General features: G+C 32.2%; 1 protein-coding gene across 1 annotated transcript in view; it reads left to right on the forward strand.

The window, feature by feature from the left end:
* Positions 1-12,675, forward strand: part of LOC108910215 (zinc finger protein 836) — a 95,628-nt gene that overhangs the window by 16,919 nt on the left and 66,034 nt on the right. The gene's annotated exons all lie outside the window — the stretch shown is intronic.

Below are 12,675 nucleotides of genomic sequence, written 5' to 3' on the forward strand. Positions count from 1 at the left end.
TCATCGTTATAGTTTTCCTTTTGCCTCGCTGTTTTCAGCGATCCTGTTCTTAAAAACGTTGAACTATTTTATATAAAGATGACGGGGTCAAATGTAACCTGGGTATTTTGCGTTGAAGTCTTGAAGTCTCCGTCTATTATTCAGCGATAAATGTTATTATCCTTACAGCATCAGTAAGTTTTTGCTGTAAAGTTTGCATTTTTACGATAATTACTGTTGGGTTTGTTACGAAGTACAGTGACACAAGTGAAGAATAAAATGCCATTTTCATCACGATTAACCATTTAAAGTTTAAATCACAAGCAACATTTTCTCTACAATATACATATTTATTTCTCATTATGGAGAAAACATCTTTCAATATACAAAGTATACCAATTTTGCCATAACTTGGAATTTTTTAATTCATTGATTCATTAATTTTTTTTATACTTCAAAAAACTAATAGGTATAAAATTATAAAAAAAATGTCAACATTTTTAGTTCTTCCATATTTCCATACCCTGTTCACTCTATTCGTGGACATAAATTTGTTAATAATCAAAGTGGGCCAATCTTGTAACTATTTTTTTTAAACTTGTTCGAAAGAGTAAAAATAAAGGTGGTTTACATATTTTTAAATTATCTGATCATGAAATGTCATCTTTCTTTATGGCAACCTGATTTTAAATACAAACAAGATTTTTATCAAATGTGCTTGTTTTTTTATCCGTAAAATATAAAATAAAAAAGGTTTTAAATTACAATTACCAAACTAGATGACATGCAGCTTAAACTTCTAGGGCACTTAGGAGTTAACCTATATTTAAAAAAAAAATTTATGATTGCGTTTCCCAAAACAGTAAAATCAATCAACGGCCATCGCGACTCGATAAGCCCTGTTGCAACACCGCTATCAGAATGGTAAAAATAATATTTCTTTATTTACGATACCTGATCCCTTCCAACTTATCGGCGCAATCGATCAAGAAAATCTGATGTGAGCATAAAATAGTAATCGTCTAATAACTTAACGTAAAATAATGTCATAATTCCTTCCACAAATTGTTGGGAACGTGACCTTTGTCACGCCTAAAATTTTTGTTCATTTGCTAAAAGATTAAGTTAACTAGACAACCTGTCTCTCTCGGTGATGTACTAAGGATTTTCGGATGGTTGTAAGCCAAGCTTATATGGAATTAATTTTTCATGAGTCGCTCACTTGATATTTCGAATGTTAACAAAAACAACGGAATAAGCTTCATCTGTTGTAAATTCAAAACATAATCTCATCCCGATGTAAAAAGATAAATCAGTTTGAAACCGTTTACATTACAACGATTAAGATTTGAATTTTTTTACACTCTTTTCCAGTTGATTTAGTGCAAAAAAAGTGGTTGAAATTTATACCTACTTAATTTCTCCTCAAATTATATTTACGCATTTGCAACACCGTATGTTTGCTGATTTGGGGAAACTGAGATTTGTACAATATTTCTTATCGCGTTTGTTTGACATTCACGTCATTTTCCGAAAAATGCTCTCTTTATTAGTTGATCGATGGCTTCGTTTATGGCTTTACTACAAATTCGGAGAACTTATCGATCTTTTTGTAGTTTTTTAGTAATAATGCAAACAAATAATAAATAAATTATCACTGTGCTTGGATTACTGATTTATAGTTTCCAAAAATATTCGCAATGTTGGTTTAAAATAAAAGACAGCTTGACAATTGGTTCAGTAATTGCTTCATACTGCGAAAAAAAGGTATTAACAATTTACACAATTGTCTTGACTGTAATTTATATACAAAATATGACTAACTAAATGTAGTATGTAGGTACTTTACTTTACTTAAATGTATTCATTCTCTATTTTTCTATAAGAATTACACAATTCTTTGAAATAATTGCTATTAAAATCACAAAAGACTATCTAGCTTGTACATTTAGCTTCTGTTACCACATTACTACTAAAAATTTTTGAAACGTTGTAGAAATAGTCTAGAGCCACTAAATAAAATATATACATGCCCAAATTATTATACATATAAATTTTATTTCAAAAATTTACACTAATTAAAGTTATAAAAATGACCTAAGTATATGAACAAAATAGTAGTAAAATCTTGAAATACAACTCATAGTAATCAAACGCAGTCAACAAATGAACTTTTTATGTTTTTATATATCACATATTGCTAACATTTTGGGGCTAATAAGTGTCGATAAAAAAGAAATTTTGCCACAGTATTTTAAGCAAATCTTTTTATAGAAATTTGTTTTTATATAAAGAATTTTAAACAAATGCGCAGAGGAAGGTACAAATTGCAGAATTCAATGAACAATATTGTAAATTTTTGCCTTACATGCATTTTTTGTGGAATTATATGAAAACACTTTTTATACATGATAACTCACAATATTGACAGTTTTTTTGTGTAGAAAAACAGCCTCCAAATTTTTCTCAGTGTTTTTGTTAGGTAGAAGTCTTGAGATTTTAGAGCAATAACGACAATTTTTATCACATTTTGTGTTCAGTTGAAACTAGAAGACGAAAATCCACTGTTTCTCTACATTAGTCAAATTTGAAACAAAAACGTACAGCCTTTTTGTAAAGTAGGTACCCCATTTTCTTTATGAAAAAATCAAGTACTTCCAAACTAATTCCATAATATATTGTCATTTTTTTCTAGTGCACATAGAGATATAACTAATCGTAACATAAAATTAGGTCTTACGAAGTCAATATTTTAAGAAGATTTAGTTTGAGATGAGATTTAGTCATTTCTTCTAAGTACCAAGGTCGTATTATTGAATGTAAACAATAAACGACAGAGAAATGTGGTAGTGTCAACAAAACCACCTGATTCACTTATCTATAAAGTTCTCATCCAGCTTAGCGCTGATGAGAACGTTTACCCTTGAGGAGATATATTTTGGTACACTAAAAAAACTGAATGTGAAAATATTGTAATTTTTTCTAAAATGTCATGCCAATATAATTGGTGTAAAAGAAAAGAGTTACCTAAAAATGATAATAAAAATTAAATTTACATACTTTACATCAAAGTTGTAAATTACATAATAAGTTTTTTGTGAAGTAAAATTAAAATTACAAAAAATAAAAATTGTTTTCAGTGTAGTAGTGCAAACATGGGCTATATTTTGTTGGTTGAAAGTAATATGTGAAGTAATGTTAACATTTTTTTTTAATGCAAGAAGTTATAAATTAGATTGTTCAATAACCATATCAACAGAAATATTAGTTCTTACATTGCTTAAAAAAATCAATCGGCAACAATCAATCAGCAGCCGCCATAGTACGTTAAATTAAAAAAGGGCTCAATGCGAAAGCTTTGCAGCCGATAAGAGCGATATTTACATACCGCGGTCAACGTGTAACGCGTATCAATATTGTTCGAGTTCCATGCGATTGGTTAGTAATTTTGATATCAAATGTGAGCCGACTCGGTAAACACAACGGCCATATGTTTGCGGGAACCATGCTTGGAACGAGCTTTTATATTGGAACAAAGATTTTACTGAGACCTGTTATTAATTTTTCTTGATAAATTTAACCTTTTAAGCAAGAATCAGTATGGATTTTATAGTGGTACCTAGACAAGTAGCAATTCAGTCATTATTAAGAAGAATATAGTATTTCATTGAGCACGATGAGAGCCCTATTGGGATCTCTTGCGATCTCAGTAGGGCATTTGATTGCGTCAACCATCAAAGACTGATTTCTAAAATGTTTTATTATGGTGTGAAGGGTTTAGCTCTGAATTGGGTGCAAAATTTCCATGAAAATCGATTCTGTACACTCTATACAGATGGATGTACTACAAGGTTCAGTTATATGCCTAGTGCTTGTCTTAATTTATACAGGGTGGTCCGAATTTTATACAGGAAACTTCGAGGGTAGATAGATCTCTTTAAAGTAGTAGGTGTTTGACTTATAAACATAGGTCTGGAACGGCCTCGTTTTAGAGATACAGGGTGTTGAAGTTGTTAAAAAAAATGATTTTTTGCTTATATCTCCGGAATCTATTAACCGATTTCAATAAAATTTAGTCCAGATAATGTATGATAGTAGGCCTTGTATTTCCTAATATGAGCTCTAAAGGTTCAACCAGTGGTGTACAACTGGACAGGGTCACCCCCTTTTTTATAAAAAAAAAACCTACGCCACTGTATTTTTTACACGCTATTGTAACGGATTTATATTCTATTGCACAAAATACGTAAAAAAGGTAACTTGCATTTTTTTCCTAAAGTTCACCGTTCTCAAGTTATTCATACTAATACAATCCCCTTGTAGCAGACACTTCTAACCATAATATTATAAGAATATTTATGTTTATGCTTAAAAGTAAGTGTAATTTGTAAGCATATCAACAAAATTCTTTACACTCTGTCATCGGCAACTTGGAGTGAGTAAATCGGAAATTCTACATAAACATGGCAGAAATCCGTACCATTTACAACCTGTACAAAATTTACTTCCGAGAGCTGCAGAGAGACGCCTGAATTTGTATCAATGGTTTTTAGAATTCTTACTAGAAATACTTTGGACCGATGAGGCTGCGTTCGCAAGGAGAGGGGTAGTGAATTTTCATAATTTGCATATTTGGTCACAAGAAAATCCTCAAAAAATTCGGACAAAACCTTTTCAACCCGAATTTTCTGAGAAAGTATGGCTCGGAATAATTCGCAATAAAGGATGCAGACCTTTCTTATGGCCGCCCCATTTGACTTCCCAGCCATTTCTAAACTTTCTAAAAAACCATCTATTTGAATTATTAAAAATGTTTCATTAAATATAAGTCAAAATACTGGATACAAATGGATCTACCATCTATTTGAATTATTAGAGGATGTTTCATTAAATATAAGTCAAAATACTCGATACAAATGGATGATGCTCCTTGAGGAGAATAATACAAGAAAGGCTTAATGAAAATTATATAGGGTGATGGATAGGCAGAAGACCAAATGCCAATGTCAACCATAATGTTGGAAAGGGTTCAGTGTCTCGGCCAGCCAGATCGCCAGATCTAAACCTCCTGGATTTCTATGTTTGGGGTTACCTATCTGAAAAGTAAAGTTTACTCCAATAGATACTAGACTACAACTACTGTAGCGAATATAACGCAGGTGCAATGAATTAAAAGAAAATCACCACATGTTATTAGCTTCAATTAGTTCAATTAATAGAAGATGTCAGAAATGTATGGATGTGGGTGGTTTGCATTTTGAACAATAGCTGTAAATACGTAACTTTAATTTTGTTTCTTGTTAAGTTGCTTTTGCTTGGTAGGTAAATGTATTTCTATTACTATTTTGATAAATTATTCTTATTTGTAAAGATTAGGCCTCCAAGGGAAACTAAAACACACCAGGAACACTACCTCACAGGTGATATGAAAAGAATTTTGTTGATGTGCTTACAAATTGCACTTACTTTTAAGCATAAACATAAATATGCTTATAATACATATTATGATTTGAAGTGTCTACCACAAGGGGATTGTATTGGTATGAATAACTTGAAAATGGCGAATCTTAGGGAAAAAATTCAAGTTACCTTTTTTACGTAGTTAGTGCATTAGAATATAAATCCGTTCCAATAACTTGTAAAAAAATACAATGGTGTAGGTTTTTTTTATAAAAAGAGGGTAACCCCTGTCCAGTTGTACACCACTGGTTGAACCTTTAGGGCTCATATTTTAGGGAATACAAGGCCTACTATCATACATTATCTGTACCAAATTTTATTGATATCGGTTTATAGATTCCGGACGTACAAATGAAAAATCAATTTTTTTAACAACTTCAACACTCTGTATCTCTAAAACGAGGCCGTTCCAGACCTATGTTTATAAGGCAAACACCTATTATTTTAAAGAGATCTATATGCCCTCGAAGTTTCCTGCATAAAATTCGGACCACCCTGTATAAACGACCGTATCCGTTTCATTAAAGATTTTACTGTTTATGCTGATGACACTTCCTTATTTAGTTCGAGCTCTAGCTTTTAAATACTCTGAAGAAACAGTGAAACTTCTAGGTCTTCATATAAAAAAAAAGTTTTTATTGTAAAAAAATGTTAATATGTATGACAGGACATTCTAGTCCATTATTCATGTAAAGAAATTTTTAATCACTTTGTGCATATTTCATAATAAAAGTAAATTTATTATAACTAGTTCGTCTCACAGGTACAGTACTGAACAAAGTATGGACTTTCATATCCCATTGGCTAGAATAAAAAAATAACTGATAACTCTCCAGATTGTTTAGGACTTAAAATGTACTACCTGACGAATTAAAACTAATTAAGAATATTTACTTAAAGAAGCTTTAAAGCAATTTTTAATGTTATTATTATATTGACATTTTTGCCTACTCTGTCTGAGCTTGTAAATTTTATTGGCTATTCCTATTCATACTTTGTTGCTAAGGAAAACAAACTACTATTTATTCTTATTATTATTATTATTAATTTAATTGGATTCGTTGATTTAACATGTGTATGTAGCCAACCGCGTCAATGTAGAAAATATCAAACATGCATCACTAAAAGCGAGTAATTAAATAATGTCAACATGTGCAGTACAGAAGACCCTGTATAAAAAACCCTGCGCTGAGTGCATTTGCCTGGACACTGGCGCCTAAAACTACGTCAGGGCCGTCACCATAATGGAGCAAATCGTAGCTGTAATGATAATTGCGCATTCAATTGTTATTTCCGATAGCTGATCCAACTTGTGTCAGCCCTAGTTTGGCTGTAAGTTCAATGGAGAAGCGGAGAGTAGAAAATCTAATGTTTGTGCGGGAGAGGAGGCGGCATATTAATATTCTGTGATTCAGAGAAATAAAAAGTAAATAATTCCGCCATGTCAACGATAACGACCTGCTGCAAGTGGATTTTTGACAGCAGCAGGAATTTTTTCAACAAAATATAGGCTTATTTAACCTTAGTAAGTCACTAAAAATAGACTAATACCATAGATCACTTAAAATTTCTACTAGATATTAAGGGATTACTGCGATAAAGTTTTTCGCAATAAATAGACTTTATTGTATTTATTATCCTCTTGAAAAAATGTGATTTATAACAATATTTAGGTTTCACCATTTCACCAATATGTCATAAAGTAGAGAGATAACTGAAGAAACCTGATTGCATACGGCCTTCAGTTAATAACATGTAGGTATTGATTGAGATCACGACCTTTTCTTTCATTTTTTTATATACAGGGTAGCCCATCGAAAACGTACCGCAAGGCATTACAGGGTAGTAAAGAACTTTTCGGCAAAATCCAAAAACAGGTCAAATTTGTTTCTGAGGAGCTCAAAACTTTTGGCTCAAAAAGCATACCAAAATCTGCAACCCCCTAAGTGGGGGTGCTATCCCCTAAATTTTTTCAAATGGGAATGGGGGTCAAGTGAGGGGTCATTAGAAAGGACTTTTAGTTCTCTATACATCGATTCTTCCTTTTTGAAAATCGATCCATTATTTTAGAAAATATGCAGCTTTGAAAATACGAACAATATTTTTGACGAGAAATGCGAAAATCGATTTAATTTCACTTCAAAACTTACGGTATTAGCTTGGTAAATTCCTTCAAAAGAATTCGCTGTTTTTTTTCTGATTTGCGAATTCTTTAGCCTGATTTTGGTGAGCAAAAAATTGTCCGCTTTTTGTTTCGTATTTAGATAGGCCACAAGAAGTTGCTAGATAACTGTCTTGTGACTTGTAGTTGAAGAGTACCAATACTGCCGAGTCTTTTAAATTGATTAATTATGGTGTACTCAATTCCAGAAAGAGTAGAAATTATTGAGCTTTTTTTCAAAAACAATGAATGCGGAAATCGGGTCGCCGAACTGTTCAACCAACGGCATCCTGAGAAACATGCGTCTGGAAAAATTGTTCGCGAATTGGTGGCCAAATTTCGCGAAACTGGCTCCGTTCATAACAAAAAGAGGCAGGTTGAAAATCCGGTACTAAATGAACCTACGGAAATAGCGGTATTGGGGCAAGTGGCAATGGATAGTACGCTGAGTACAATGCAATTGGCTACTGCGACAGGAGTGAGTCGTACAAGTGTCCAACGAATATTAAAAAAATACAAATTCCATCCTTATAAGATTCGGCTAGTGCAAGAGCTAAATGAAGACGATTTTGATCGTCGTTTGCAATTTTGCGAAATAATGACTGAACGAGCGATAAACGATAATTTCCTCTTTAATGTGTGTTTTTCGGACGAGTGTACGTTCTTCTTGAATGGTTTAGTGAATCGCCATAATTGTCGTTACTGGGCTGATACCAATCCAAGGATTTTCCATGAGACACACTCCCAACACCCCCAGAAGTTGAATGTATGGGCAGGTATTTTTGGAAATTCCATTGTAGGTCCTTTTTTCCTTCCTGGAAATTTGACAGGCGATATGTACTTGGATTTACTACAAAATGTCATCGACCCAGCTCTAACAAATATCATAGAGGACGACCCTGCTTACAATGAACACGAACTGATTTTCCAGCAAGACGGAGCTCCTCCACATTACTCGCTCAATGTGCGCAATTACCTAAATGAGACGTTTCCAGGACGCTGGATAGGACGAAGAGGTGCAATTGAGTGGCCCCCTCGGTCACCCGACTTAAATCCTTTAGATTTCTTTCTCTGGGGGCACATTAAAAGCAAAGTTTACAGCACTCCACCTGATACCTTGGAAGATCTGCGAGGACGAATCATTAATGTATGTCGCGAAGTAACACCGCAAGTGCTCCAGAATGTTCGACAACGGTTTGAAGACAACCTGTATCATTGTATGCAAGTTGGCGGACAACATTTTCAGCATTTACTTGACTAATACCGTAAGTTTTGAAGTAAAATTAAATCGATTTTCGCATTTCTCGTCAAAAATATTGTTCGTATTTTCAAAGCTGCATATTTTCTAAAATAATGAATCGATTTTCAAAAAGTAAGAATCGATGTATAGAGAATTAAAAGCCCTTTCTAATGACCCCCCACTTGACCCCCATTCCCATTTGAAAAAATTTAGGGGATAGCACCCCCACTTAGGGGGTTGAAGATTTTGGTATGCTTTTTGAGCCAAAAGTTGTCCCCCTCAGAAACAAATTTGACCTGTTTTTGGATTTTGCCGAAAAGTTCTTTACTACCCTGTAATGCCTTGCGGTACGTTTTCGATGGGCTACCCTGTATAATTATTGTAGACCATTGACATTTAAAAAGTTTGTTAGCGCAAGCAAATGCATCTCAAACATGTTTTGTTTATGAATGTGAAACATATAAGTTACAGGAATTACTGTAATTTTTACAATACTTATGCGATCAACCATTAGTTTCCTCAAAAGTGATAAATATAAATTGGCAACTGAGGCTTATTTTTAAATAAGATAATTTTTTTAAACTTTTTTCTTTATAGAGCTTTAAACAGTTCCAATCCATATAATCTTGTTAGAGATATTTATATCAAATATTTGATTAAAAAAAATAAACGTGACTCCAAAGCTGTTCTAAAAACCGACATTAATCTTATCTTAATCGATCTAATTTGGATTTAGGATTTTTTCAGTAAACATATTGGTTATGTCGGGTGATCTCTCGATATGACTGAAGTACTATGTTATTTATAGTGCTGAAGTATTTACATGAAGTGGTCAGCTCTAATTCCAGCTTAGATCCCCGATTCGATTTCTCGTTTGGGGATTTTTCATATTCGAGGAGCATAGCTGTCTATTATTCATGAAAGATTTAGTTGGCGACTGAGCAAAAGAGGATTAGTTGGGAACTTGTAATGGATAGATCAGAAACATGAAGAATCCTACGTCTAAATATTCATGAGCTGGCGGTTGCCAGAAAAGGTTCTTCGTATTATATTACAGTATTTGGTTAGTAGTTTCATGTATGGATGAAATCAATATCTCTACCAATAAAGCCTTCATCAATATATCGCATTCAATGTTCAAACAAAATATCTTAAAAATGTAGGCACACAAAAATAAAACATAAATAAGAAAACAATTACACACAAACATACGAGTATATCCGAAAATATTCTATTTTCGAGGAACATAGTGTTAGAATTTTCATACAGAGTAGGTATTACCTAAGAGGTTCAGGATTATCGTCATATTTTCTGTTCGTTTGCACCACTAAAATTTTTGCAAAAGTAATAACATTTTTTAAAAGAGCGGGATAAATTAGGATTAGATCGATAGGATGCACAGTTTTCGAAAAAAATTCAAAACAGGACTATAAAATCCTTCGAGACAGTACGAACATGATAACACAAAATTTTAATTTTTTGTGATTTTACTATCTCCGGAAAATATCATCCTTGGAATTTTACAAAAATACCAGTTAATCCTTTATCGCGAGTTCTTAAAACAAGTGCCTTGTTTTTGTTTTAAGAATAATACTTTAATTTTTTATTCAAATAAACTCGTTCTTAGTGGCAACGGTTAGGTGAACTTCGATTTTTATTGTTTGTTTGTGTTTTATTTAATAATAGATAAATAATGCCACTCTACACCAATGCAGAAATGGCAGACGTGCCAATGGTAATGGAATTGAAGCTCGTCGACCTGAGTCCTATCCTAATCGTTTCCTTCATTCTTCTCGAATAAGCACCAGATTTCATTACCAACTGTGAGAAAATAGAAAATTTGGTACGAACTCTATAGACCCCAGAAGATCTAGATTCTAATTCAATACTGGAGATAGAAGGGCTAACTTTACTATCCATATTTTTTTTCATATTTAATAATACACTCAATGAAACGAGTGAAAGTGACCTACCGATAATAATCTATACTGTCTTGTAGGCTATTGATTATATCCAAAAAAACATGGTTAAAAGGAACTACAACGTTCGAGCAATTTTATTGCATGAATCGTGCAAAGGGTCATTTTAGATGAAAAAATCGCGGAGTGCTATTAAATTAGAGGGTGGAAATTGGAGATAAGGGTGAAAATGCACCCCTTTCAGTTTTTTAATTGTAGCTCGAAAACGAAGCAAAATTTCACTATAGTTCATAGGAATCATTTTTTATTTAGAAAATTGAATTTCCCATCATTTCGATGGCCATTTGGCTTATTTAAAAAATTTGAAAGGAAAAAGTAAGATTTTTTGATTTTTTTTACTTTTTTGACTAATTTTTTTTTAGTAGAAGTAGGCAAATAAAATTGCTGTGCAAAAAAACTAGATGAGATTCCCTTCAAAATGATGTGTTTTCAAAAATTTTTGGACTAATATTGACTGAATTATAACCGGTGAAACTTAAATATTTTTAAGATTTTCGTCGTTTTTAACATACCTAATAATTATTATTTTTAAAGTAAATTGGTTCTTTACTTGATAAAAAAATTATTTCAAAAGTTTTATTTGTTAATATTAAATAAAGATTTTCATAACTTAGTCAAAAAGTAAATAAAATCAAAAAAATCTTATTTTTTGCCTTTTTAAAATTGTTTATTAACGATTTTTTGCATTAAATTTTTCTTTAAAATTTTTTAAATAAGCCATTTCGATGGGAAATTCAATTCTCTACAAAATTTTTTCTATGAACTATACCAAAATTTTGCTTCGTTTTAGTGTTATATTTAAAAAACTGCTAAAGTGCATTTTCACCCCTATCTTCAAATTCGACCCTCTAATTTAATAACATCCTGAGGTTTTTTCATTTTTAATGACTCCTCAAACAATTCATGTGATGAAAATCCTTCAACGTCTTATTTCCTTCCTTTTTTGCAAAAAATGACAATTAAAACGTATAAGGCAAGGGTCGGCAAGTAATTTTAGGTGGGGTCCGGATACTTTTGAAAATTTTTTACGAAGTCCACAAAAAAAACTCACATTCCTTACTAATTTTTATTTTAATTTGCACTTACAAATTTAATCTACCTACTAACCATTAACAACTCAAATCAATCACGCAATTGTAGTGGAAATGATAAGGGTGGCACTCAAACGTAGTATTATCAATAGCAAACTATTTAAATAATTTAATTGAGTATTTTATACTTTAAAAAAATTTTTGGGAGTCCATTATTTTACCTTCCGCGGTCCGGATCTGTACCGCGGTCCGCCAGTTGCCGACCCTTGGTATAAGGGTAAACCCGTCGAAAATCGAAAAATTGAGCGAAAGTTTGACCGGCCATATATCAGTCAATTTTCATCCAAAAATACTTTTCAACCTCTTATTTTGAAGGAAATTTTATCTACTCTTTTTTCTATAAAGCAATGCCTATACCTATCGTCACTCAAACAAAACTAGAGGCAAAAAAGTAAAAAAAAATAAAAAAATCGAATTTTTTGCCTTTTTCAAATTGTTTATTAACGATTTTTTGCATAAAATTTTCCTTTTAATATTTTTAAATATGTCATTTCGATGGGAAATTCAATCCTTTATATAATTTTTCTTATGAACTATAGCGAAATTTTGCTTCATTTTCGAGCTACAATTAAAAAACTGAAAGGGGTGCATTTTCACCCCTATCTCCAATTTCCATCCTCTAATTTAATAGCAGTCCTTGGTTTTTTCATCTAAAATGATCATTTGAACGATTCATGTAATAAAATATCTTGAACGTCATAGTCCCTTTTAAACTCCTATTGTGCATGTTGTCAAGAAGAGTTTTAAAATCACATTTTGCCATTT

Source organism: Anoplophora glabripennis, unplaced genomic scaffold, assembly GCF_000390285.2.
Source record: "Anoplophora glabripennis isolate ALB-LARVAE unplaced genomic scaffold, Agla_2.0 scaffold468, whole genome shotgun sequence".
NCBI lineage: Eukaryota > Metazoa > Arthropoda > Insecta > Coleoptera > Cerambycidae > Anoplophora > Anoplophora glabripennis.